The sequence below is a fragment of the Helicoverpa armigera genome, chromosome 8 (assembly GCF_030705265.1).
Source record: "Helicoverpa armigera isolate CAAS_96S chromosome 8, ASM3070526v1, whole genome shotgun sequence".
Lineage (NCBI taxonomy): Eukaryota > Metazoa > Arthropoda > Insecta > Lepidoptera > Noctuidae > Helicoverpa > Helicoverpa armigera.
The window spans coordinates 12,616,723-12,622,722 of record NC_087127.1 but is presented as its reverse complement, the minus strand read 5'-3'; the positions used below and the strand labels follow the sequence as shown (position 1 = coordinate 12,622,722).

The 6,000-nt window shown below is 31.6% G+C and overlaps 1 protein-coding gene across 1 annotated transcript in view; it reads left to right on the top strand.

Moving 5' to 3' along the window:
- The first annotated feature begins 4,514 nt into the window (after window positions 1-4,514).
- LOC110380183 (metabotropic glutamate receptor 2) overlaps window positions 4,515-6,000 on the top strand; it is a 181,784-nt gene continuing 180,298 nt past the window's right edge. Inside the window, exon 1 of the mRNA XM_049838154.2 lies at window positions 4,515-4,729. The gene's annotated coding sequence lies outside the window, so the exon portion shown is untranslated. The remainder of the gene's footprint in view (window positions 4,730-6,000) is intronic.

Below are 6,000 nucleotides of genomic sequence, written 5' to 3'. Positions count from 1 at the left end.
ACTACTGCACTAAATACAATGTTATGAAGGAAAACCAATTTTATAAAACAATGGCCGTCCTTCACATCAGCGGGAGTTAATTAAATAATTGATCATCCATCATGTATTAACTTTTATGTGAAAACTGATGAACCAGGAAGCGAAACAAATAGTTATTAATAAACTAATCTATTATAGTTTGTTTAGTATGAAGTTCCCGAGGGTATAATTTAATTTTGTGATTTTTAGAGAAAGGTTTGCAAAGACTTTTTACCGTGTTATAAGGTATCATGAATGCGAAAAATGTTTGTTATGCTTTCATGATAAAATTGCTGAGTTGATTGAGATAGGTATGGACACTAGACTTTGTAAATTAGGAAATTGATTTATTTATTTTTCATTCTGGTGCTCGCGTGTTAGTTTCCTTAAAGTGTAAATGAAACTCTGAAATAAATTACTAGCTTTCGTTCTAGTTTTCACCCGCATCCTGAGGGAATTACTTTCCGCATAAAGATAACACGTAGCCTATATGTTATTTATATGTAAAAGCATTAATACTGCCAAAATGTAGGTATCAAAATCCTTCCGGTAGCTTTGGCTTGTATGAGGAATAAATATATGTAAAAATTGAGTTTATAATATTATTAAAGAAGAATTCGCTAGGTACAATGTTTTTACAGCCTTAGTCAATATTATAGCCAGATCTGTTCACATAACCGAGGATATTAAAAAAAGTAACACGTCCCCTATTTTGTTTCGAAATAAAACTTTTATACAGCTTCATACTCCATTGAGAGCACGTACAATCCTATGACAGAAAACTCGAGTTTTTTTTCCAAAAAAATACGTGTTTTTCATGTATTTTCGTGTATTTTCTAGGCAAATGTTTATTAGGTTTCCTAATCATATTTATGTATTGAATAAAATATTTGTAGGACTTGTAGAAATATTGGAATTTGGACTCGAGATGAATAAGTAAATAGACATGTTTTGTGCGTGAGTAAGTAATATAGGTTTGTATTTCAAATCACGGCTGGTGGGTAAGTAACAGCCAGACATGTCGAACTGAAAATGGCCGACCACGGCTTTTCATAAAACTGGGGAGTAATAATAGCCTTCACATCACAAAAATCTATAGCCTAATTTTTATCCAGGTACGGGAAGTTGTTCCCTAGAGAAGACAGTTATAGATAATTTCATAAGAATACAAATATTTGCTTAAAAAACACAGTATAAACTAAACAAATTTACATGAAATAGACGCCTGCTAAATCGTCAACCCTTTAGAATATTTTTAATATTAATTTTATAAGAACACATAAATCACATCTGCAAGATTTAATAAAAAAATAAATGCTTAAAGATAATTTTGTCAGCAATATTCTCCAAGTGTCTTAGAAGAAAATATTAGTAGGTAATACTGGTTTATTACACAAATCTCATTTACGTCAAACGTTTAAAAGTAAACCAGGTTATATTTATTGGTGTTTAAATAAGTTATAATTTTTTTTCAAATATGAAGCTAGAATATAAATGCTTACTCAATATTACAACTGCGAAAGTAAGTCTGTCTGTACGGCTTTCACGCTGAGCCTACTGAACAAAAATGTAGTTTATTTCACAGATAGTCCTATATAGGCTACTTTATATCCGGTTTGAAAAAGTAGTTTCCTGAGGACAGCTGCAAGGAACAGCTAGATTAATAGGCGATTCAAACGGTGGTTGTACGTTTTATATAGGACTGAAGTTTTTTTTACACGCTTTTTATTAGCTTCACCTGTATGTTTGTATGTTTGTAGGTTTGTATGTTTGTAGGTTTGTATGTTTGTATGTTTGTTTGTAACCGACTTCTTTGGGCGCGATTTTGACCCACTTTAAACGGCCAGATTTCGTTCAAACTTTGTAGATTTATTGAGGACCGATGACAATACACTAATTTGATAAAATTATTCCATTTTAACCGACTTCCCAAAAAGGAGGAGGTTACACATACACATCGATTACTCCGAGGTTTATAGACCGATTTACGTGATTCTTTTTTTGTTCGACTTGGAATAGCTGCCAGTTGGTCCCATATTCATCAGGTCAGGATCTGATGATGGAAACCCTGAGAAATCGAGGGCAAACTTCAAAACTTGTAGGGATACATAGGGTAAAAACTTGACACTTAGGTGTACGCCTAAAAGCACTATTCAACTGTGAAGATTTGGAGCTGACCTGATGATGGAGACCAGAGAGGGTCGAGGGAACTCGACAACTGAATATGTAAACTACCTCGTGTTTGGGCTTAAATTATTTGCATTGACAAGACCTTTGCAACAGTGAAGGTTTGGAGCTGACCTGATGATGGAGACCAGAGAAAATGGAGGGAACTCGACAACTGAATATGTAAACTACCTCGTGTTTGGGCTTAAATTATTCGTATTGACAAGACCTATGCAACAGTGAAGGTTTGGAGCTGACCTGATGATGGAGACCAGAGAAAGTCAAGGGAACTCGACAACTGAATATGTAAAATATCTCGTTTGAACTTATATTCTTTGTATTGATGAGAACTTCCCACTTGTATGGATAGTGACAACTATTCGTATCACTGAAAAGCTTTAAATAAATAACCTTTTTACAAAAAAATTTAACCGAGTTCCCAAAACACTAAAAGCAAAAAAACTAATTTTAGGTGCATCGGCCTAGAAGTCGGTGGCAAAATTAACTTAGTAACATCCATTAGACACCGACTTCTAGGCTTTTCAATTTGCAAAATATGATCTTTGTTAATTTATATAATTTTCATCTGTAGTCGATAAGGTAAGAAAATTAATTAAAATTTTCTAGAATTTTCTCTACAGTCGATAAGGCAGGACTCGATGTTAATTTTTATTTCCAATAATTATCTTTAGCCGTTTTCTCTAATATTGACAAATTTTGTATACTAAAGAGAATTTTAATTCTACAAAACAAATAATAGTTTGAAAACAAACTAAAAGTAGAAAATAATAATAGTAAAATTAAAACACACGCTTTTACAGAAAATTTAAATTTTAATGAATTTTTAAGAAAACAGTGTTAAAATTTCAATGAATATAAATTAATAATAGTGTGAATACAAAAATATTTAAAAAAAGCGTGGGGTGCTTTTTAAGATATTATCGAAATGAAAATCACTGTACTCATATCTGTCAATAAAATATTTATAACTATTGACACCATGCACCCCACGCCTTTTTTTAATTTTTTTTTTTTGTATTCACACTATTATTAATTTATATTCATTGAAATTTTTAACACTGTTTTCTTAATTTAAATTCATTAAAATTTATTTTCGAGTTTTTAGTTCGTTTTTCTGTAAAAAGCGTGTTTTTTAGTTTTTTTGAAACTATTATTTATTATTTAATGGTGTTTAATGCTTGTGTAATTATAGGTACACAACGATAGTATTTTGAAAAAGCTTAAAGAATGAAGTCACAATAAAATAAGTTATAAATTTTACCATAAAATATTCATGTACACTGACTAGATCTCTAAAAAAATAGACGAAACGCAGAGAAAAAGTTACCAGGGTTAAAATCGGAAACATTATCCAGAATTTTAATATAACCAGCTATACACAAACTATCCTAGCACGTTTCATTAAACTATCAACAGTTTAATTTTAGCCTCTATTTTCGTAATTTCCTCGACCTTCATGCAAGTTCTAATTACCAACTGTTGCGACATTAAAAAGTAATTATATTGCAGATATCATGTTTTCTGTGAACCACTTCTGTGTAATTATGTAATTATTAACACTTGCCTAACTTAGTGTAAGTTGGCTCAACTTGCTTACTTTCAAGTTATGCTCTTGACACCTATGTAAGTAAATGTTATTGTGACAATGTTTTTGTTTTTCATTGAAGATAGTGGAATATGCCATGTGCAATGATAAATGGATGTTTTACTTCATTATCAGGAAAGCCTAATTTTGTCCTTGAAGAAAACTTTATTTTTAATTGACTTCTAAAAAGTGGACGCCCTCAATAAGGCAACGTTCTTAACTTGACAGACAGGAATAAAAAATAGGCATTTAATTTATTATAAAACACACTTCACGGAACCTTCTTTATCCTTTAAAACAAGGCGAGTCCTTATAAAACAACAATCCCAACTGTCATCAATCAAAGTCAAATTAAAGATTTAAATCTTTTGCAGCACAAATCCCTAAAAAGTCGACAAGGAAACCTTCGTCAAGTGACACAAGTTGGTTTTACTAGAAAATAATGAATTTTCCTTCTCCATTATGTACTAGATACTAATTTTTAAGCCACTAGTGCATAATAAAGCCACATATTCCGCAAAAAGTTTGCAAAAAAAAAAGTATAGTTTATCTCGCTAAGGAATTTTCGAATTTCAAATCGTGTGAACGGCCATATAGTGCTCCTGTCACCAAACATTCCAAATTCAAAAAGCACACGTCAGCGTAAACTAAGCCACTGCATAAAATAAGGTGATAAAAGTTTCAATGGGCCAGGGCTGGCAAGCCTACCCTTGCCAGTAGCTACCCGACCGCCGAACGGGACACTCCTCCCCGCCGAAGCCGCCCGAAGGCTCGCGAACCACATTCCATATTTAAAACTTTTCCGACGTTCGAATTTCAATTTCGTTGTTTTCAATTTCGGTTTCTCGAGTGCCAGTGCAGTTTTGTTTTTGAATGTGATTTTTTTAAAAGTTTGGTTTCTGATGATTTTTTTTGCTGATGCTGATCGTCATTTGAAAGGTATGTGGTATATAAGTTTATAATTATTATTAACTACCTTTATTTTTCATAATTAAAGGTACTTTGGAAACTCTGCTACCTTCATTTATGCAGATAATAATTTCCTAACTTATACTATCTACCCAATAACATTAATTTAGATATGTTTAATTAGTCTGCCCTCTTATAAACATTACCTAATACAATAAGAATATTTAAAAAGTTAGGAGGGCCCCTGTGATCGTTGTCAAGTTTTTCCTAGATCCTAGCCCTCAGAGGTAATTTTTTTTTAACATATGTCTTGAAATACAATAAGCTAAAAACCTTGTAGGAATATCCTTAATGTATTACCTTTACAGAAAGTTCAAGGTACTTTTACAATTATCGACACTTTTTACTTAATAAGTTATTGACTATATTGATGTTAACTTTGTGTTAATATAAATCTACAGGCCCTAGTCGACTAAACGTAATCTCTTAAAAAAGACTTCTTAAGATATGACAAAGATGTTTAAAATTCAAACAAGAATAACCTTGGAAAACTTACCCATTTAGGACACCTAAAGATCTATGTATGTATAACTTACTGTGCAACAATTACTTTCTTATCGTTTTATATTCATTGCACACAGGTAACTGAACCTTAATGATTTCCAAAACAAATATCAGTAATTCCTAATTTCTTATTTGGTGTTGACGCAGCATATTCTTACTTCACATATCATGGTTTCTTTGGCCATCCTCGTTTCTCTATTCATCCACATACATTCTCAATTCTATGTTCACAATATGACCTTCACGCCTCTGCATCACATCTTCATAGCACGACAACCGATCCTCATATAACTTTTCGATTACTGGCCACTTTTCAAGTCACCTTAATATTTACTCACACCGTTTCCACACCCATTCCGTGGGAACCTCTGCACAAACCGGGATAAAAAAACGAACTAAAAACTCGAAAATAAATTTTAATGAATTTAAATTAAGAAAACAGTGTTAAAAATTTCAATGAATATAAATTAATAATAGTGTGAATACAAAAAAAAAAAATTAAAAAAAGGCGTGGGGTGCATGGTGTCAATAGTTATAAATATTTTATTGACAGATATGAGTACAGTGATTTTCATTTCGATAATATCTTAAAAAGCACCCCACGCTTTTTTTAAATATTTTTTTTGTATTCACACTATTATTAATTTATATTCATTGAAATTTTTAACACTGTTTTCTTAATTTAAATTCATTAAAATTTATTTTCGAGTTTTTAGTTCGTTTTTCTGTAAAAAGCG